Source organism: Tamandua tetradactyla, chromosome 14 (assembly GCF_023851605.1).
Source record: "Tamandua tetradactyla isolate mTamTet1 chromosome 14, mTamTet1.pri, whole genome shotgun sequence".
Classification (NCBI taxonomy): Eukaryota; Metazoa; Chordata; class Mammalia; order Pilosa; family Myrmecophagidae; genus Tamandua; species Tamandua tetradactyla.
In genome coordinates this window covers 81370358-81394005 of record NC_135340.1, presented here as the reverse complement: position 1 = coordinate 81394005, position 23648 = coordinate 81370358, and the positions used below count along the sequence as shown (strand labels likewise).

At 38.0% G+C, this 23648-nt stretch overlaps 1 protein-coding gene and 1 pseudogene across 2 annotated transcripts in view; both read right to left on the bottom strand.

Moving 5' to 3' along the window:
- ZNF609 (zinc finger protein 609) overlaps window positions 1–23648 on the bottom strand; it is a 403867-nt gene that overhangs the window by 29638 nt on the left and 350581 nt on the right. The window lies entirely within an intron of this gene.
- LOC143656248 (PC4 and SFRS1-interacting protein pseudogene) lies at window positions 9697–17016 on the bottom strand (annotated as a pseudogene).

Below are 23648 nucleotides of genomic sequence, written 5' to 3'. Positions count from 1 at the left end.
GGATGTTTGTGTTGTACCCATTCTAACATTTTTCATGTTGAAAAGGGGTGTCGACAACATGGGACAGAGGGATGGAACTCATTGATGTTTTTGGAGAGACTGACACTTCTGGTTTTCTGGATTTAACTGGTCTAGGAACCATCTGAAGGTTTTAGGTTTCTGAGAAGTAAACTTATTGCATGCAACTTTGGAAGTATTTCATATACAGCCCTGGATGTTCTTTAGGGTTAACAGGAATGATGTTGATTGGGGTTTGGCAAACCATGGCAACTAGTAATATCTACCTAAAACTTGCATAAGAGTAGCCTCCAGATACCTTATTTTGTTACATTTCTTTTCCCTTTTTTGGTCAGGAAGGCATTGTTGATCCCATGGTGCCAGGGCTAAGCTCATCCCCAGGAGTCATGTCCCACATTGCCAGGGAGAGTTACATCCGTGGACATCATGCCCCACAGAGGGGGGAGGGAAAAGATTTTTTTTAGTTTTTTAAATATAAATTATTTTAATTAGAGAAGTTAAAGGTTTACAGAAAAATTAGGCAGAAAATTCAATTTCCATATTCTCCCATTATTAAGACCTTGTATTAGTGATACCTTTGTACAATTGATGAAATAATATTATTATAATTGTATTATTAACTATAGTCCATAGTTATATTAGAGTTCATTGTTTGTGTTATATACTTTTCTTTTTTTTTAACTTTTGATCATTCTGTTCTACATATGTGATCAGTAATTCACAATATCATCACATAGTTGCATATTCATCATCATGATAATTTCTTAGAACATTTGCATCAATTCAGAAAAAGAAATGAAATAACAACAGAAAAAAATTCATACATACCATACTCCTTACCCCTCCCTTTCATTGATCAGTGGCATTTCAATCTAAATTTATTTTAACATTTGTTCCCCCTATTATTTATTTTTATTCCATATGTTTTACTCGTCTGTTGATAAGGTAGATAAAAGGAGCATCAGACACAAGGTTTTCACAATCACACAGTCACACTGTGAAAGCTGTATCATTTATACAATCATCTTCAAAAAACATGGCTACTGGAACACAGCTCTACATTTTCAGGCAGTTCCCTCCAGCCTCTCCATTACATCTTGACTAACAAGGTGATATCTAATGCATAAGAATAACCTCCAGGATAACCTCTCACTCTGTTTGGAATCTCTCAGCCATTGACACTCTATTTTGTCTCATTTTGCTCTTCCCTCTTTTGGTTGAGAAGGTTTTCTCAATCCCTTGATGCTGAGTCTCAGCTCATTCTAGGATTTCTGTCCCACGTTGACAGGAAGGTCCACACCCCTGGGAGTCATGTTCCACGTAGACGGGGGGGGAGGACAGTGAGTTTGCTTATTGTGTTGGCTGGAGAGAGAGAGGCCACATCTGAGCAACGAAAGAAGTTCTCTTGGGGGTGACTCTTAGGCCTAATTTTAAGTAGGCTTGACCTATCCTTTGTGGGATTAAGTTTCATATGAACAAACCCCAAGATTGTGGGCTCAGCCTATAGCTCTGGTTGTCCGCACTGCTTGTGAGAATATTAAGAATTCAACTTGGGGAAGCTGAATTTCCCCCTTCTCCATTCCCCTAAGGGGACTCTGCAAATACTTCCCTATTCACTGTTCAAATCACTCTGGGATTTATCGGCGCACCTCTCTGGACAAACTAACAAAATCTCATGCACTACTCAAGGTTCATGTACTTATGGTATTCAATTAAGCTGTCTACATAAGTTATATTAGGAACTGCACTGGTCAAAATATAAATTTTGTACCAAATAAACATTTTTTGCTTTAGTCTCACATATAAGTTAAAATTTTAAAATATTAATTACCACCTATTTTCAGCATCCTGCAGTAATGACATTCCTTTGTTTTTCCTCATGCAAAAACATTTTTTAAATTTGTACATTAAGTCACTATCACTAAACACTCTAGGCATTCTTAGATTATATCATCTCGGTCTTTATCGTCTATCTTTCTTTCTGATTTCATTTGTGCCCCCAGCCCTCCTCCCTCTATCAGTCTCACATTCAGCTTCATTCAGTGTTTTAACAAAATTGTATTACAGTTAGGTAGTATTGTGCTATCCATTTCTGAGTTTTTACAATCAGTCCTGTTGCACAATCTGTATCCCTTCAGCTCCAATTAGAGGGTAAAGATTTTAATTGCTGAGTTAGGCTTAGAGAGAGGTCACATCTGAGCAGCAAAAGACAATTTCTGTAAGTTTAACACTTAGGTGTAATTACAGGTAGGCCTAGCTTCTCCACTACAGAAATCTTTCGTAAGGGCAAGCAAGACTTAAGATGAAGGGCTTGGCCTATTAACTTGGGAGTCCTTCATGTTTGAGAGAGTATCATGGGTTTCCCTGGTAGGAAAGTTGAATAGTTCCATATTTTTTCTTCAGTCCCTTGCCAATACTTTCTAATTATCTGCCCAACATACTCTGGGATGTATTTGGGTATTACACTGATCTACACTGAATTATAAGCCCTTGTTCCCATTCTGGGCTCCATGTGTTTGTGTTGTTTAAATGAATTATCCAGACAGGCTGAGTGAGATTGTATGCTACAGAAAATTTATGGTTTAGACAAAATAAACCCCTCTTCCTTTAGTCTCATATAGCAGTTAAAGTTCTAAAATACAGACACTATCATCTTTTACCCTGTATTCTGATTTACCTTGGTCCCAACCAGATCACCTTTGTTCTTATCTGTATCTGAAAGCCTCATCTCTTTTTCAGTTTTTTGTTGTGTGTAGCAATGCTGACTTTCTGAGCTGCAGAACTCCAACTCTGAGTCTGAGGTGTCACACAGGTATCCAAAGTTCCAGGGAAAAACCACGTTATACACATATAGCACAGAAACTAAGAATCTAGAAATAACACTTAAAGCTCAGGAATAAACGTGACTGCTATAAGAGTTCACAATATGGGCCCCAATTTTCTTTATAAGTGTTATCTAAAAGAGACCATATAATAATTTTTTCCTTTGTTTCTGGCCTATTTTGCACAATATAATGTCCTCAAGGTTTGCTCCTTTCTGGAGCCATACCATATTCTATCATATGTATATACCATAGTTCGCCTTTCTGCTTCTCAGTCATTGTACTCTTTAGCTACCTTCATCTGTTGGGCATCATGGTCAATGTCCAAAATAAACAATGCATGTCTCAGAGTATTCTCACTAAGTTGTACAATCATCACTCTCAATTTTAGACAATTTATATTGCTCTAGAGAGAAAAACAGCTCATAAACACACCCTCACCAAAGAGAAAATCCAAAACTCCGCTTAACTCTTGCCTCCACTCAATTATTTACTCCTCGTATAGGCCATAGCATGTAATACTTGTTTTCCCCCATACCCTTCTATTACTGACTCTTTGTACAACTTTCTTATCTTTGACGTGGTTCATGCAAATACTTCTATTTGTAGTGTTAACTGGTGACATACATGACTCTATAAAACCTGATTCAATTGTATTCACCTTCAATATGGCAATATTACTTATAAACTCACTAATAACTACCATCACATCTATCCATTCCTACACATTAAAGTTCAACCTCAACAGGTATTCATTTACCTGTCCCCAGCTTCTCTGTATCTTAGATTCCCTATATTTTAGGTTAGAAGACTCTTAGTTTACCTTTACCAGGGTCATGTTAGATAAATCAAATGGTACCTATCTTTTTTGTCTGCCTTATTTCAATCAAGGTTTTATGTCCTCAAGGTTTATCCATGTTGCCATACAGTTCAGGACCACGTTTTATCATACTGCTGTATAATATTCCATGATATGTATATACCACATTTTGTTTATCCACTCATCTATTGATGTGCACTTGGATTGTTTCCATCTTTTGGCAATTGTGAATAATGCTGCTATGAACATCAGAGTACAAATGTCTGTTCATGTCACTGCTTTCAGCTATTCTGAGTATATACTAAGTAGTGGTATTGCTGGGTCATAGGGCTAAATAATATTAGCTTTCTAAGGAACCAACAGACTGTATTCCACACTGGCTGTACCATTTTATACATTCCCATCAACAATGAATAAATGTTTCAATTTCTGCATATACTCTCCAACATTTGTAGTTTCCTGTTTAATAGCAGCTATTCTTTTTTAAAAGCATTTTTTTCTGTTAAGTATAACACACAGGAAAAGAAAAGAAAGAAAAAGCAATGATTTTCAAAGTTCACTTCAACAAGTAGTTAACAGAGCAGATTTCAGAGTTTGTTATGGGTTACCATTCCACTATTTTAGATTTTTCCTTCTAGCTGCTCCAAAACACTGGAGGTTAGAAGAAATAGATAAAAAAAAAGTTTCTGTATATGTGAAAAATAACATATCTAAAAAGAAACAATACATTTTAAAGCACATCACAACAATTAGTTGTAGAATAGATTTCAGAGTTTGGTATGGGTTATAATTCCACCATTTTAGGTTTTTACTTCTAACTGCTCTAAGATATTGGAGACCAAAAGAAATAACAGTATAGTGATTCAGCACTCATACTCATTTGTTAAACCCTACTTCTCTGTATAACTCCACCTTTGATCTTTCTCCCATTCTTTAGGGGTATTTAGGCTATGCCATTCTAACTTTTTCATGTTAGAAGGGGCTGTCGATAATATGGGATAGGGGAATGAAACTATCTGATGTTCTGGAGAGGCTGGTCCCTCTGCATTTCAGGACTTATCTGGTCTAGGGACCCACCTGGAGGTTGTAGGTTTCTGGAATGTTCCCCTAGTGCATGGAAACTTTGTACAATCTTATATAATACCCTAGTGTTTTGGGATTGAGCAGCCATTCTTGTAGGTGTGAGATGATATCTCATTGTAGTTTTGATTTGCATTTTCCTTATAGCTAAGGAAGAGGAACACCTCTTCATGTGTTTTTTAGCCATTTGTATTTGCTCTTCAAAAAAATGTCTGTCATATCTTTTGCCCATTTTATAATTGGGTTGTTTGTTCTTTTGTTGTTGAGTTATATGATTTCTTTATTTATACTGCATATGAAACCCTTATCTGATATGTGGTTCCCAAATATTTTCTCCCATTGAGTTAGCTGCCTCTTCACCTTTGTAACAAATTTTGAGGCACAGAAGCAATTGATTTTGAGGGGTTCCCATTTACCTATTTTTTCTTTTGTTGCTTGTGCATTGGGTGTAAAGTTTAAGAAGCTATCTCTATTACTAGGTCTTGAAGATGCCTTTCCATATTTTCTCCTAGGAGTTTTATGGTACTGACTCTTATATGTAGGTCTTTGATTCACTTTGAGTTAATTTTGTATAGGGTGTGTAATTAGGGGTCCTCTTTCATTCTTTTGGCTAATGATATCCAGTTCTTCCAGGCCCATTTATTGAAAAAGACTATTCTGTCCCAAGTCAGTGGATTTGGGCCCTTGTCACAGATTAATTGACCATAGATTTGGTGGTCTATTTCTGTACTTTCAATTCAAATCCATTGATTAGTATGTCTATCTTTGTGCCAGTACCATGCTGTTTGATTACTGTGACTTTATAATAAGCTGTAAAATCACAAAGTATTAGTCTTCCCACTTCATTCTCCTTTTTCTATTTTTTTTTTTTTTTTGGCATGGGTAGGCTCTTGGAATCAAACCTGGGTCTCTAGCATAGCAAATGAGAATTCTGCCACTGAGCCACCGGTGCACCACCATGTTCTCCTTTTTAAGAATGTTTTTGGCTATTTGAATTCTGTTTCCCTTCTAAATGAATTTGATAATGAGCTTTTCCAAGTCTTTAAAATAGTTTGTTGGAATTTTCATTGGTATTGTGCTGACTTGAAGATCAATTTGAGTACAAATGACATTTTAATGACATGTAACTTTCCTATCCATGAGCATGGAATGTCTTTCCATCTATTTAGCTCTTCTTTGATTTCTTTTAGCAATGTTTTGTAGTTCTCTGTGTAAAGGTCCTTTACATCCCTGGTTAAGTTTATTCATAATACCTGATTCTTTTAGTTGCTATTATGAATGGAATTTTTTCTGTAATTTTCTTCTCAGGTCATTCCTCATGTATAGAAACATTACTGTTTTTTGCATATTAATCTTGTATCCTGCCACTTTGCCGATTTGTTTATTAGCTCAAGTAGATTTGTTGCAGATTTCTCAGGATTTTCTAAGTGTAGGGTCATGTCATTGGCAAATAGTGAATGTTTTATGACTTCCTTTCCGATTTGGATGCCTAATTTCTTTTTCTTGCCTGATTGCTCTAGGTAGACCTTCTAGCACATTGTTGAATTACAGTGGTGACAGTGGGCATCCTTGTTTCGTGATCTTATGGGGAATGCTTTCAGTCTCTCCCTATTAAGTATGATGTTGGCTGTGGGTTTTTCATAAATGCCCTTTATCATATTGAGGAAGTTGTTTTTGATTCCTACCTTTTGAAGTTTTTTTTTTCATTCAGAAAAGGATGCTGAATTTTGTTGAATCCTTTTTCAGTGTCAATTGAAATGATCGTATGATTTTTCCTCTTTGATTTGTTAATGTGTTTGTATTACATTGATTGGTTTTGTTGTGTTGAACCACCCATGCATGCCTGGTACAAACCCCACTTGATAGTGGTGTATAGCTCTTTTAATGTGTTGTTGGATTCAATTTGTTAGTATTTTGTTAAGAATTCTTGCATCTGTATTTATTAGGGAGACTGGCCTGTAGTTTCCCTTTCTTGTAGTATCTTTATCTGGTTTTAGTATTAGAATGATATTAGCTTCATGAAATGAGTTAGGTAGGGTTCCCTTTTCTTCAGTTTTTTTTGAAAAATATGAGCAGAATTGGTATTAGTTCTTTATGGAATGTTTGGTAAAATTTCCCTGTGAAGCCATCTGGTCCTGGGCTTTTCTTTGTAAGAAGATTTTCAATAACTGATTGAATCTCTTTACTTGTGATTGGTTTGTTGGATTTCTTCTCAAGTCAGTATAGGCTTTCTTCTGTTCCTAGAAATTTGTCCATTTCATCTAAGTTGTTTAGTTTGTTGGTATATAGTTGTTCACAGTACCCTCTTATGATTAAAAAAAAAAACCTTCAGGGTCCATGGTCACAACCACCCTCTCATTTCTGATTTTGTTTAATTGCATTCTCTGTCTTTTTTTCCTAGCCTAGTCAGGGGTCCATCAATTTTATTGATTTCTCAAAGAATCAACTTTTGGCTTTATTGATTCTATTTTTGTTGTTGTTGTTCTTCAATTCATCTATTTCTGCTTTAATCTTTGTTATTTCCTTTCTTCTATTTGCTTTGGGGTTAGTTTGCTGTTATTTCTCTAGTTCCTCCAGGTAAACAGTTAAGTCCCTGATTTTTTATCTTTCTTCTTTTTTAATATAGCCATCCAGCTCAATAAATTTCCTTCTCAATACTGCCTTTGCCACATCCCATAAGTTCTGATATGTTGTATTCTTATTTTCATTCATCTCCAGACATTTACCAATTTCTCTTGCAATTTCTTCTTTGACCCACTGATTGTTAAAGAGTGTTATTTAATCTTCATGTATTAGTGAAAGTTCTGTTTCTTTGGTGCTTATTGATTTCCAGCTTCATTCTGTTGTTGTCATAGAAAGTGCTTTGAATAGTTTCAGTCTTTAAATTTATTAAGACTTGTTTTGTGCCTCAGCATGTGATCAATCCTGGAGAACATTCCATGAGCACTAGAGAAGACTATATCCTGGTGTTCTGGGCTGTAACAATTCATAGATGTCTGATAGGTCTAATTCATTTATCACATTGTCTAAGTTCTCTATTTCCTTATTGTTCCTCTGTCTGGTCGTTCTATCTATAGAGGAGAGTGGTGTATTTAAGTCTCCCACTATTATCATTGAAGTGTCTATTGCTCCCTTCTGTTTTTTTTTGGGGGGGGTTTATAGACAGGATTTATGAAATTACAAGTTTACTATTTTAAGAACATGATTATGTTGTAAATTAAAGCATCAAAAAGAGGATACCTTCACTCAAGAAAGGCCAATCTTGTCGGAGGTTGGGGGTGGTTCTCTGTCACGTGGGAAAGTGTTGGCTATGTCTGCTGTCCTTCTCTCCTGGCTTCTGGTTTCAAACACCTCTCTCAGCTCCAGTTTCTAGTGGTTTTCACTCTAAGCATCTATGTTTTCTTACTTAGCTTCTCCAGGGAAGACTCTGCGTTTCATCTCTTAGCTTAGCATCTAATATATATATATATATATATATATATATTCATTCATTCAACAGAATGAAGCTGGAAATCAATAAGCACCAAAGAAACAGAATTTTCACTAATACATGAAGATTAAATAACACTCTTTAACAATCAGTGGGTCAAAGAAGAAATTGCAAGAGAAATTGGTAAATATCTGGAGATGAATGAAAATGAGAATACAACATATCAGAATTTATGGGATGTGGCAAAGGCAGTAAAGGGAAATTTATTGAGCTGGATGGCTACGTTAAAAAAGAAGAAAGATAAATATATATATATATTTTTTGCGTGGGTAGGCACTGGGAAATGAACCTGGGTCTCCAGCATGGCAGGTGAGAACTCTGCCTGCTGAGCCACTGTGGCCCACCCAATCTCTACCATATTTTAAATTTGGTCCTCATATCTTTCTTCTCTGTGGGATCTATTTTTTTAATTTATTCTTTGGAATTCTTCTTTGTGCTCTTCTAGTATCTTCTTGATATCCTTTATGTCATTAGTCAAGCCACTGAATTTATTTAGGAGATTGAGGTTAGTTGTTCAAAATTTTGTCTCCTTTGGTGTTTAAATTTGGCCATGCGCTTTGTGATTTTCTGTTGGCTTCGAGGCATTTGATTACCTTAATACGGTTATTTTGAAAGTTGATTTCCCTTGCTTATCTAAGGTTTTGTATTTTCTTGGTTTGCGCTGAAGGTCTCCTTTTGTTCTTGGTTTGTCAGCAATTCCCTGCCAAACCAATCCCCAGATACCATGCAGGAGATGTAACTATACTTGAATATCTGCTGAAAGCATATAGGCAGTTTGCCAGGCTGTACTTTCCATTTCTTCCCAGCAGATGGAGCTCTTGGGCTCCCTCTTCCCCTCAAGCCCACCTCTAGTAGACTGTGGCAAACAGCTGAGCAGGATGGAGATGCAGTGCAATTCCAGCCAAGGCTGGAATTTTTATTGTGTTAATATATATACAACAGAATTTCTCATTTTAAACACCTTCATCTGTACAATTCTGTGATATTACATTCACAATATTGTGCTACCATCACCATCATCCATTACCAAAACTTTTTTATCCTCTGAAACAAACTCTGTACTCATTAAACAATAATTTCTCATCCTACCACCATTTCCTACTTTGGCGACTGGTAACCTATAGTCAACTTTCTGTCTCCATGAATTTACTTATTCTAAGTTTGTCATATAAGCAAAATTATATTTTTTTCAAAAAGAATATTTTTACTGAGGTATCTTGGTGTACTATACTATCCTAGTTTATGTCTCTTTGTGTCTGGCTTATTTCATTTATGCTATCTTCAAGGTTCATCCATGATATAGCATTATCAGAATTTCATTCCTTTTTATTGCTGAATAATATTCCATTGTATGTATATACCATGTTTTGTTTATCCATTCATTTGCTGACGGACATCAAGGTTGTATCTACCTTTTGCTATTGTAAATAATGGTGCTATGAACATTGGTATACAATTTGTATATCTTTTTTTTTTTTTTAGCTTTCATTTGCATTTATTTTAAACTGAATTTATTCCTGAGCCATAAGTTTTTGCTTCTTCAGGTTCTTCTGGGATATTTTTTTCTTCTGTGCAACCTCCTCTTCTGGTTTAGGAACAATCTGTTCTTTTTCAGTAAAGATCATCTCAATGTGGCAAGGGGAGCTCATGTATGGGTTAATCCGACCATGAGCTCTGTAAGTCCTGTGGCACATCTTAGGGGCTTTGTTCACCTGGATGTGCTCAATGACCAGAGAATCGACATCTAAACCCGTAAGTTCAGCATTACTCTCTGCATTTTTCAGCATGTGCAACAAAAATTCAGCACTCTTTTTGGGCCACCGACCCTGCGTCCAGCCCCACTGTTTGGCCTGGGCACACCTACCAACACCACCATTGTAATGACGGAACGGAACACATTGCTTCTGTAAAGTGACATCTTTTAGATACTTGGTGGCTTTTCGAATATGCATACCCTTGATGGCCTGAGCAGTTTCTCGGGTGTTCTTAAAGTGAACATGAAGATTTGAACCTCTTGATTTGCATTATTTTGTAGGGTTTTCTGGGTCAAGTGAATAGCGAACCATTTTTAGGGATCACTTAGCATCACTTAGGCGAAGAGGAAGAGTGGTGGCTGCCGGGAGAATCATGGGAACTCGACTTCTCCTGTATATCTTTTAAAAGCTATTCTTAGGTTCTTTATTTTCATTTTTGCTATTACAAATGAGGCTTTTGATAAATTTTCTAATTGGCTGATACTGAAGCATAGGAAAGTCACTGATTTTTATAAGTTTATCCTGGATTTAAACCACCTTGATGAATTTTCTCTCTCTTTTTTTAAATTAGGGAAATTGTGGATGTACAAAACAATTATGCACAGAAAATGAACTCTCTTCTCAGCTGCAATAGTTTGAATGCTTTGGATTTAGGTATATAAGCCTAGCTTTATCTCACCCTTTTGAAAAAAATGTTAGTTCATGTCTTTTATTAACCCATACACAATTAGTTTTCATCTGGTTTGCTGAAACAGTGAGTCAAACAATACTTGGCACGGTAAATGTCTTTCAAAGTGGCTGGCCCTAAAAATTCCAGCACCATGTTCATCTGAAGGGCACTCCTGATGAAGGTGACTAATTTTGCCATTCTCATCCAACCTTATAGTATTTCAGGCCAGCAAACATAACCTTCTTTCTCTTATGATTATTCTTTTTGGGGTTTGGAAATTGAACCCAGGTCTCCTGAGCATTCTACCAGAAAACTACTCACGTACCCTACTATTGTATTTTAATTTTCAAAAACACTCCTTTCTGTTCTTGTTTCATGGATATAGTATTTGCTCATTTCTCTTCAGACAGTTAATTATAATAACTTTTGAAATCTACTCTCTGAATAGCCTTTTTCCTCTGGGCTCCTTTTTCCTGTTTGTTTGGTCTATATTCTCTTGTTTCAGGTTTTCCTCAAAAGTTTCTTGATCCTTGGATCTGTTCACACATAAACATGAGATACTAAAAACTGGATTGAAAGCACTCTGTATGGGCTATTCCATTAAGTCACAATTATCAATATTGACAGTTTTTTCCCTCCCTTTCAGGGTTTGTTAAATCCCCCAGAGGGAATTCTTCATTCTCTTGCCAGAATGCCAGTTTCTCTATGTTTTATAGGCCTTCACTTAAGTCCTCAATTCAGCATCCTGAATTTTTTTCTATACTCAGTCCCCCTGAGTTAATAACTGCTTTGGCTTATACTCTCCAGAAAGTAAACATCAGTTTATTTTTTTACTGTAGTAGCTGTGTAGGATGGAGAAAATAATGTATAGCTACAGCTTCTTATATAGACTTTGAACCAGTTCTCCTGTTTTTAGTCTCACTCCCTATTTTCTGTGTTCAGGCATACCTAATGCTTCAAATTCCTGAAATTTTCTGGGAATCTGTGGTTTAAAACTCATTTCCTTGGGCAGGCAATGGTGGCTCAGTGGCAGAATTCTCGACTATCATGCTGGAGACCCGGTTAGATTCCCGGGGCCTGCCTATGCAAAACAAAGAAACAAAAAACTAATTTCCTGACTCCCTTTCATACCAGCGTTGAGGGTGGGGGTGGGGTAATAACAAACTAAAAAAACTTAGCTTTTGTTTTTTTTTCATGTTTCTTAAATCAGATTTAACTTCTGCATCTGATTTCAAAATTCTGCTGAATATATTTCTCTGCAGTGGCTTCTTCTGTTTTCTTTAACTTATGAGTTTATGCCTTAAAAACAAAGGCTTCTTGTTGACACTTGAATGAGATGTAAGGGGGAAGGAAGAGGTAAAGATACACTTTCAGTCTATTGTGTTTAACCAAAATACTAGACTTAGTTTAATTTATCCTGTTTGGCACTTAGGGTGTACCACCTACCTAAAAACTAAAGTGTTCCTCTAATTTAGGAAAATTATTACCTATTACATATTCATTTATTATCTCTCTGATATTAAATACTTTATTTCCCTAGGTATTAAGGTTCTTTTTTTAAAAACTTTCAATGGCTATAATATATCATTTTATTTCAATAGCTACATCTCATTTCCAGGATTTTCAACTGGTTAATTTTTCATATCCACCTGACATTATTAACTTCTGATTGTGTTTGGGTTCAAAGTTTCATTTTATTTTTAATAGGCATTATTCCATCTCTTTAATAAGTACTTCTTAGTCTTTGACTGTATCATAAGTTAATTTCATCAGATGTGCACTAAAGTCCTGATGGCTAATTTTTTAACATTAATTTTTATATTTTGAGATAATTGTAGATTCACATACAGTTGTAAAAAAACAATAGAAAAATTTCATGTGTTCTTTAGCAGTTTTCTCCAATGTTAACATGTTTCTGTTTGCTAAAGCTGCTGAAATGCAATATAACAGAAATAGATTGGATTTTATAAAGGGGATTTATTAAGTCACAAGTTTACATTTCTAAGGCCATAAAAATGTCCAAGCTAAGGCATCCAGATCAAAGATAATTTGACTCTGAAGAAAGGCCAATGGTGTCGGCAGTTTCTCAGTCACATGGGAAGCACACGGCAACATCTGTTGTTCTTCCCTACCAGCTTCTGGTTTCAAACGGCTCTGATTTCAGTGGCTTTCTCTCTAAGCATCTGTAGCTTCTCGTTTAGCTTCTCCAGGGCAACAGTGGGTTTCATCTCTTGGTTTAGCATCTCAAATGTCTATCACTTGGTTTCATTTCTGCTCTCTGTGTCAGCTCTGACACTCTCTATGCTTTCTGCCTTTTATTATCTTTGTAGAGGACTCCAGCAAAAGGATTAAGAGCCACCTTGAATAGGTGGGGTCACATCTCCATGGAAACAAACTAATCAAAAGATCCCACGCATAAGTCTGCAACCACAAGATTGGATTAAAAAAGTCTGCCTTTTCTGAGGTATATAATAGTTTCAAACCAGCATAACATTCTGTAAAATTAAAGTATAATATCCCAACCAGGATAATGACACTGATACAGTGAATATACAGAACATTTCCATCACGACAAGGATGCCCCATGTTGTCCTTTTATAGCCATACCCATTTCCTTCTCACCCCAATTCACTTTTTACCCCTAGCAACCACTATACTCCATTTACATATATATGTAATGTCTGTTACCTCTCTTCTATCTTGCAAATTCATTGCTCTCTTCATTTGGTCAGCTCTAACCAAAAAAACATTCAGGGAAAGGGATTATGGAAAATATGATTTCTAACTTGATCAAATTACAATACAATAGTCTGGCATAACTATGTTAATGTTCTTTGAGCAAAGAAACTCTTGCTTCTATCTCAAGTTACTCATTTGGGTTCACTTGTTTTGATCTGTACAGAAAAAGAAAACAGTATACTCATTAAATAGTTTAAATCTATCTTCTCCCTCTCACCTCTGGTCTAACCACTTAATTTGAAGACTTTTTAACCCCTGTTTGCTTCTATACTCCAATTGCTAACAATTCATTGAATCAGAAAATGGTCCTATCACAGTGGTCTCAGAATTCATGATTTTCTCAGAAAATCATTCAATGCATGATTTCTTTGTGAATGTTAGTGAACGCTTCAGAATTTGTATTGAATATGTGCTTTTCAAGGTTCAGAGGTTCAAGGAGGGACCTTTTAAGCAAGCAGCAGAAATTTTAGCTTTTCACCTTGCCCATTTCCACTTCATATTGGAGATGAGGGCCAGTTTGTATTGAGGGCCTATCACATGGTTCTTCCTTTTCTTCTGATACTTTCTTTTTATTTTTTCAGTATTATTGATATGTTATTGCTAACTAAAGTCTACAGTTTACATTAGGATTCAATTCTTATGTTGTATAGTCCTATGGTTTTTGACAAATGCGCAGTACCATGGATCCACCACTATAGTATCATACGAAATTGTTTCCTCACCTTAAAAATCCTATCATTGAGCTTTTTTTAATAGGTAAATTTAGTCCGTTAACATTCAAAATTATTATTGTAAAGGTGTTTCTTGAATCCACCATCTCATACTTCAGATGTTATTTGTCATATCTATATATATTTTTTCCTTCTTTCTCTTTTTATCCTTTAAGTTATCCTTACTGGCACCCTTCAATTCTGTGCCCTCCTCCACTCCTCTAGGCCTCCCTTTCCTGTGTTTTTTTTCAGTCAGCAGAACTCCCTTTAGTATTTTAGTATTTAGAATGGAGCACAACTGCTCCGTTCTGAGGGGTATAATAGCTATTCCAGTTTTTAATACCTAGCTTCAAAACAAAATGAATTTATCTTTTCTAAATGAAATAATATACATCCACCACTCTTCATCTGAGCTTGTAATAAAGACAGAAAGCTTCACTTAAACTTGGTAAAAAATTTTAACAGGAATGAGGCTGACCTTAATGTAGTGTGTACCTTACAGGAGTTTTTAACAATCATAATATAGTAATGCATTAATATTGAAGTCCTCAATTAGAATCTGGAGCATTCTTCCATTAAGGGGGATAAGGGGGAAATGCAATCCAATGAGTCTGTCTTTATGATCTTCATCTCTTGTTTGCTCCACTTGTATTCTCTTTTCAGCAACTGAATTAATGCTCTGAGCCCAAAATGAGATATATATTACTGTAGATTACATATTGTTTGGTGCTCAGTTTCCATTTGTTCCTCTTGTTTGTGTTTTCTATCTGCTGCTTCTTTCTCATGCTGGCCTTTCATCATGTTCCTTTTATGAGCAGCCTGAAAATTTCTTTTCTCTTCTCTTCACCTTCCTGATTGCTTCTTTCTTCTTCTAAATCAGAGGTTGTTGTAAACCCTGCTTTAGCGAAATTTTTCCTTTTTGATTCAGCTTCTTTCTTCCCCTCTTTCTTGTCTGGCTCTTTTCTTGCCTTATATTCTTCCTTCTGGCCTTCTTCATATTTTTTCAGCTATTTTTTAGGTTTCTCCCCTTGCCCCCTCCCTTTTTTTTACTTTTGTCTCCTTCAGTTACCATATCACTCTGAAGGACAAGGTTGTTTTACCATTTTGGGTCTGCCTCTTGGTTTTGGAATCTTGATTACTGTAGCTGCAGGTAGTCCTCCTTTTGAGTACACTTTTAGTTTAACAGATGCTGTCGCTGTTTTCAATACTCCTCTCTCCTCTGTTTCTAACTTGTTTTTCTGCCCTTTTTTCCTCCTTCTTCTGGCAGCTTTTGGAGTGGTCATATCAATTGCTTTAGTCACATCTTCATTGCTCACTTTTTCTTCATGGTCAGTATCTTCCTCTGAAACACTGGTTTCTTTTTCTTCAACTGCAACATCAGATGATACATTTAATTGTCTAGTTGAGGCCTGTGGACTTGAAAATTTAACTTTTGGATTATCTCTCTCCCATAAACCTTCATTAAAATGTTTTCGATTATTTGGCTTGCCATAATTTTCCTTATTTTCAGAGTAAGGAAATATACCCTTTGGTCCTAAAAAAGCAGTCTCATGAGTTCCAAAAAAGAAAATAGGTAGGTTGTTTGTGGGTGGCTTTACAGCCCCATTAGGAACTTCATCTACTCGAGTTGGCCAATGAGGCTATCCTTTCATATTGGTGAAGATGAGGTCTCCAGGTTTTAAATAGCGAGTCATATTTCGAGGGTGATGCTGGGGGTCCCAAGGCCAGGAAGGAGCTGCGGCAATGTGGGAAGTGATGGGATGCGGGAGGGTAGATCCAAGGCACCGTGGTGAGCCGGGGCTCGCTGGAGGAGGAGGATACCTCTGAGCGTCAGGATGTGCCTGCTGGGGCTGTGGGCACTGAGGCTGCTGTTACGGGTCAGCCGCCTCTGCCTGCATCATGTAATTCACCTGTGCCACCAGCTGTCGCAGAGGGCTCTCAATGGCACCAAATCACAAACACCGCGACTCCTGATGCCACCACTGTGCTGCTCTTTCCCTCAGTTTTGAAGGACAATTTGGTTGGGTACAGAATTCTTGGCTGGAAGTCTTTCTCTTTCAGGATCTTAAATATATCATACCACTACCTTATCGCCTCCATAGTGCTAGCTGAGTAGTCTGAACTCAGTCTTATGTGGTTCCCCCGTATGTAGTAGATTGTTTTTCTCTTGCCGCTTTCTGGATTTTCCTAGCCCTTTACTGTTCTCTTCTCCTTCTGGGACACTGATGATTCTCATATTTGCATGCTTTGTTTTGTCCATCATTTCCCTAAGATCCAATTTAAATTTTTCCATCTTTTTTGCCATTTGATTTTTTTTTTTTTTTAACATGGGCAGGCACCGGGAATTGAACCCGGGTCCTCGGGCATGGCAGGCAAGCACTCTTACCTGCTGAGCCACCATGGCCTGCCCGCTGTTTGCTCTTTTGTGTGTTCAAACTCAGTTGTCCTGTCTTCTAGTTTGCTTATTCTTTCTCTTCAAATCTGCTGTTGTGCGTCTCTAGTGTATTTTTGATTTGGTCTCCAGCATCTTCAATCTCTGTGATATCTACTATTTTTCTATTTATTCTTTCAAATTTCTCTTTATGCTCTTCTAGTATCTTACTGATCCCCTTTATGTCATTAGCCATCCATTGATTTTATTTAGTAGAGTTATATGAACATCTTTGATTAGTTGTTCCAAAGTCTGAGTTTTCTATGGTGTTTTAATCTGGTCATTAGGCTGGGCTATATCTTTCTGCATCTTCATATGCTTAGTAATCTTTTGTTGCCTTCAAGGCATGTAAATATCTTGATAGGGTTACTTTGGAAGTTTATTTCCTTCAATAGTCTAAAGCTTCGTATTTGCAAGATGGATGTGGAGCAGGATGCGGGGTGTGGGGCAGGGTACAACACTGTGGTGACAGGTATAGGCATAGGTTGGGGACACTATGCTGGTGCCTGTGAGCATGGAGTGTGGGGTGTGGAGTTGTGGAGGTGTAGTGTAGGGACTGTGGGGGCTAGAGGTACAGCTCAGGCAGGATTTGGAGCACAGGAGCAGAGTGTGGCATGGGGGAAACAGAGGTAGGGTGCGATGGGAGGCAGATGGCAGGGGCTATGTGGATGCATGGGGGCTGGTGTGCAAGCAGGATATGGGTGTGCAAGTGGAATATGGGGGTCGTGGGTATCAGGGTATGGGGTATAAGGTATAGAGGTCAGGGCACAAGGAGGTCAAGATGTAGGTGTGTCCTTGTGTAGGGGGAAGAGTCCAGGGGGGCCTGGATGCAGATGCATGAGTTTGTAGGGGTGGGGCACAAGTATGGCTGTGCAGGTGCAGGGGTGCACACGTGTGTAGGGTGGGGACTATGTAGCACATACGCATACGTGCACACCAGCCAGGTATAGGAGTAGGGTACTTGTGCTGGGGGGCAAAGCAAGTGTGTAACTCTGTGGGGCAGAGGGTTGTTGTGCAGGGATCAAGAGGTCTGTGCATGGATGTATGGGCGCCCCTCAGGGAGGATGTGACTGCGCATGTGAAGGTCTGGGGGGCACAGAGCTCGTGTGTACATAGTTCAGGGACAGCGGGCAGGGGTTGTGCCTGCATGGGCTGGGTGTGGGTGTGGCCCAAATGCACAAGTCAGCACTTGTCCAGAGCTAGGAGCATGGCAGGGGTGTGCATGCACAGATCTGGAGGGGTTACATGTATATAGAGCTCAGGGGGAGGGGTGGTGGTGGTAGGGCGGAGTTTTGTGAATGTTTGGGCTGGCAACAGTGTGGCCCTGGTCTGAAGGTGCGAACTCATAGCCCAGATGAGCAGGTGAGTGCCTGCAGGGGGTAGGGAGGGGGAGGTGGGGGTCAAGGGGCTGGCTGTGTATATGTGGGTCTTGGGAGGGGTGGGGCAAGTGTATGTGCTTGCAAGGAGAGGTTGGTCGCCTGGGACAGGTGTGGGCAGTAGGGTATAGGGTAGGGATATGTAAAGGGGTTGGGGCACGTGGGGCAGGCTGCGGGGTGGGGATGTGCGGGGTGGGGATGTGCGGGGTGGTTAGGATGGGGGCTCTTGGAGTGCAGTGGGGGGGGGGCCAGTGACAAGGTTCAGGTACGTGGCATGTGGGGGGAGTCGCAGGGCAGCGTGCATGAGGGTAGTGCATTCAAGGAACACGGCTTGGCTTACTTCCTTTTCCCCGTGTCCCTGTTTGGGCATTCCTGAGGGCTCTGGGCTTCTGTTTCTAAAGGGGCACATTAGGCTGTTTACACTAGCTGGATGGTCTCTGGTTCTCTTCATCTCAATTCTTCAGCTTTTGCAACCAGGGCCTCTCTACATAGGGTAGAAGATCCTCCCAGGTCACTTACACCCTGGAATCGCCGTCCCAGTCGCCTTCCTGCCACTTTTCCTGATACTTTCTTTTTATTTCTTAGGCAGTTTCACGGAGATGTATTCACAAACCATATAATCCATCCAAGGTGTATATTCAATATTTCATAGCATCATTACATAACTCTGCACTCATCACCACAATCAATTTTAGAGTATGCTCAATACACCCCCACCCCCAAATATCCCATGCCCCTTATCCCCGTCTTATTTCTATAATTTTGCTTTTTGAGAATGTTATATAAGACACACAGAAGCTTGAGATGGGTGAACAGTTAGCTAATGAGATAGAATTTAATTGTAAGTGAGTAGATAGAAGTGAAGGCGGTTCACTAGTGGGCCTATAAGTAATACTATCATACTGAAGGCGAACATGATTGAAAAGGGTTGTATAGACTCATGTGTCCCACTGATTAACATTAAAAATATAAATAAGCTCTTGCATGAACTACTGCAAAGGTATAAATCTTGTACAAAAAGTAGGAAAAATGATACTGCATGCTATGGGCTATGTTTAACAGGAAAACATCAACAGTACTGCAGCAATACCTGGGGTGTATAATGGAGGGAGGGACAAGAGTTAGGGGAAGGTTTGGATTTCCTATTTGTGAGGGTGTGTTTATTGGCTATTTTCCTCTTGGGAACAATGAAATTATCTAAGATTGATGGACTGTTAATTTTGGATGTTACACATGAGGCCCAGCAAATGGAAGTGGCTGAAAGATGCACTGACTGAGAAATAGATTGGTGAATGACGATGTATACATATGATCAAAAATTGTGCTACTACAAAGAGGAATGAAGTTGTGAAGCATGCAACAATGTGAATGAACATGTGGGACATTTGGTGAGTCAAAATAAGCCAGAAACAAAAGAGTAAATATTGTATGATCTCATTTAGAAAATTTTCTAAGAAAACTGGGGCCTAGACTGTAAGCTCTTATAGCAGTCACACTTAATTTGGAGTGGTAATTGTTATTTCTGGATTTTGAGGGGTTCTTTTATATATGTATAACCCAGTGTTTAGAGACAAGAACAAAGCTGATCATGTCAGCATTAAGGTAATTCAGAATATAGGGATAAGGAAGACATCACCTGTATTTTAGAACTTCACCTGCTTTTTGAGACCAAAGGAAGAAAGGTTTATTCTGTATAGAACCTAAAGTTTTTGTTGTACATAATCTAACTCAACCTGTCTGGTTAGATCATTTAAACAATACAAACTCAGGGAGCCCAGAATAAGAATGAGGGCCTTTAATCCTGTATAGCTTAATGTAATACCTGGATACATCCCAGAGGACATTAAGCAGATAATCAAAAAGTATTGGCAAAGTCTCTTGCAGGATGGGAGAAACAATATGGAACTATTAAACATTATCATTGGGAAAACCCCGGATTCTGTGTCAAACATTAGGGACACCCAAATCAAGGCCAAGGCCTTGATCTTTTTTTTTCTATTTTTATTTTTTTAAAATTTATTTATTAATTAAAAAAAATAAACAAAACACCATACATAATCAGTAATTCACAATATCATCACTTAGGTGCATTTTCATCACTTCTTAGAACATTTGCATTAATTCAGAAAAAGAATTAAAAAGACAATAGAAAAAGAAATAAAACGAACACAGGAAAGAAAAAAAAAAAAGATTATACCTACCATACTCCTTACCCCTTGCTTTAATTGATCACTAGCATTTAAACTAAATTTATTTTAGCATTTGTTCCCCCTATTATTTATTTTTATTCCATATGTTCTACTCCTTTGTTGACAAGGTAGATAAAAGGAGCATCAGACACAAGGTTTTCACAATCACACAGTCACACTGTGACAGCTATATCATTATTCAATCATCCTCAAGAAACATGGCTACTGGAACACAGCTCTACATTTTCAGGCAGTTCCCTCCAGACTCTCCTTTACATCTTGAATAACAAGATGATATCTACTTGATGCATAAGAATAACCTCCAGGATAACCTCTCAACTCTGTTTGGAATCTCTCAGCCATTGACACTTCGTCTCATTTCCCTCTTTCCCGTTTTGGTCGAGAAGGTTTTCTCAATCCCTTGATGCTAAGTCTCAGCTCATTCTAGGGTTTTTCTCAATCCCTTGATGCTGAGTCTCGGATTTCTGTCCCAGTTGCCAGGAAGGTCCACACCCCTGGGAGTCACGTCCCATGTAGAGAGGGGGAGGGTGGTGAGACTGCTCGTTGTGTTGGCTGGAGAGAGGGCAAGGCCTTGATCTTGAGGCTTGCTCTTATGAGGCTTATGTATGTAGCGGAGAAGCTTAGCCTACCTATAAGCATGCCTAAGAGTCACCTCTGGAGGTCCTCTTTTGTTGCTAAGATGTGGTCTCTTTGTCTCTCTAAGCCCAACTCTGCAAATGAAACCACTGCCCTCTCCACTATGTGGTACATGACATTTAGGGATCAAAGTCTCCCTGGCAGTGTGGGAGATGAACCCCAGGGATGAATCTGGCCCTGGCACCGTGGGATCAACAATGCCATCCTGACCAAAAGGGGAAAAGAAGTATAACAAATAAGGTATCAGTGGCTGAGAGAGCTCAAACAGAGTTGAGAGGCTACTCCGGAGGTCACTCTTTCACAAGCTTCATTTAGACATAGCTACTATCATAACTTGCCAACCCCCAACCAAAACCATCCCTGCCAATCCTAAAGAAAACCTAGGGCATTATATAAAATTCTACAAAGGTTCCACGTACTAGAGTAAATTTCCAGAAACCTACAACCTCCAGATAGGTCCCTGGACCAGATAAGTCCTGAAATGCAGAGGGGCCAGGCTTTCCAGAATATCAACTAGTTCCATTCCCCTATTCCATATTATCGACAGCCCCTTCCAACATAAAAAGTTAGAATGGGCATAGCCCAAATACCCTGAAGAGTGAAAGAAAGATCAAAGGTGATGGTGAAGTTATACAGAGAAGGTTGGGTTTAACAAATGAGTATGACTGCTAAATTAGTATATTGATATTTTTTTTAGTCTCCAGTACCTTAGAGCAGCTATAAATAAAAACCTAAAATTGTGGAACTGTAACCCATACCAAACCCTGAAATCTGTTCTACAACTAATTGTTGCAATGTACTTTGAAATTTATTTTTTTGTATATATGTTATTTTTCACAAAGAAGAAAAAGAGAAGAAAAAGTATAACAGAGAAGACAGGCTTTAACAAATGAATAGGACTGCTGAGTCAATATACTGATATTTCTTTTGGTCTCCCAGTGTCTTGGAGCAGCTAGAAAAAATGAAAAATCATGGAACTTTTGTAACCTGTACCAAACTTTAAAATCTATTGTATTAAAAAAAAGAAAAAGAAAAAAAAATCTGTTGTACAACTACTTGTTAAAATGTACTTGGAAATTTACTGCTTTTTTGTATGTATGTTATTTTTCACAATAAAAAAAAGAATGTTATATTAATTAAATCATACACTAAACCTTTTGAGATTGGCAGTTTTCACTCACAATAGCTCTCTGAGGATTCATCCAAGTTGTTGTATATATCAATGGTTCCTTTTTTGTGTGTAGTAGTATTCCATGGTATGGATGTGCCACAGTTTGTTGTCCTTCAATGGATGAATAGCAATCTGGGTTTTCTTCAGTTTTGGGCTACTATGAATAGGGTTACTATCAAATTTATGTACAGGTTTTGCATGAACATAAATTTTTGTTTCTCTGGGATAAAAGCTCAGCAATTGCTGAGTTGTATGGTAGTTAAATGGCTTAGTTTTTTAAGAAACTGCCAAACTGTTTTCCAGAGGGCTTAACTTTCACCAGCGATTCATGAGTGATATAGTTTCTCTGCATCTTTGTTCGTATTTGGTATTACTAATTTTTATTTTAGCCAATCTGATAGATAGTATAGTGATATCTTGTGGTTTAAATTTGCATTTTCCTAGGGGCTAATGATGTTGACTATGTTTTCATGTGCTTATTTGCCATCTATGTATCTCTTTAGTGAAACATCTGTTTAAGTAGTTTTGTCCCATTTTATAATTGGATTTTTTTTTTTAACTGCTGAGTTAAGGGAGTTCTTCACATATCCCAGATACCAGTCTTTTGTTGGGGATTTTCTCCTCCTCTGAAGCTTTGCCTTTTCATCCTTCTAATAGGGTTTTTCAAAATCACAAATATTTTGTGATTTTGATGAAGTCCAGTTTATCTTTTTTTTTCCCTTTTGTGGATCATGTTTTGGTGTCCTGGCCTAACCCTTGATTCAGAATATTTTCCACTATGTTTTTTCCAAAAAGTCTTATAATTTTATGTTTAGATTCTTGATCCATGTTGGGTTAATTTTGTATGAGGTGTGAGACTTCTGTTAATGAAATCAACTCCACTGAATTGGCTGAACCAAGGTATCTTTCCCTGGATGCCTTAGATTGGATATTTCTCTGAACTTCCTTTAATTTGGACAATTTCACAGCCTTAGAACTGTAAATTTACAAGTTAATAAAATCCTCCCTTTTAAAAGCTGTTCCATTTCTGGTATATTGTATTCCAGCAGCTAGAAAACTAGAACAGATTTTGGTACTGGAGACACAGGGTGCTGCTGCAGTCTGCAAATAACAAACATGTTGGAATGGCTTTTTAAATGGATAAGAGGAATAGTCTAGAAGAGTTGTGAGAAGCTTGAGAGAGAAGGCCTAGAATGCTTTGAAGAGACCATTGGTAGAAATGTGGACTCTAAAGATACCTCTATTGAGGCGCAAGACAGAAATGAGGCATATGTTATTGAAAACTGGAAGGAAGGCAATTCTTGTTTTAAAATGGCAGATAATCTGACAAAATTGACAAAATTGACCAGTGGCTTTGTCTGGAAGGCAGATTTTAAAAGTCATATACTTGGATATTTAGCAGAAGAGATTTCCAAAATGTGGAAAGTGCAGCCCGGTTTCTCCTTGCAGCTTATAGCAAAATGCAACAGGAAAGAGATAAGCTGAAAACTGACCTCTTGGGTACAAAGAAACCAGAAACTGATATTGTGGAAAATACTCAGCTTCCAGGAAGGGAAACCCCAGAGAATAGTACCCCACGTGAGGATTTAACCAAATGTAGAACCATTCAGCCATTTCAGAGAAAGCCAGGATTGGAGATAGAGTTATTCAGGAAGGATTTGTGGGAACTCCTTCTGTCTGAGGCGCAAGACCCTTGCTTACCACATAGAAAGCCAACGAAA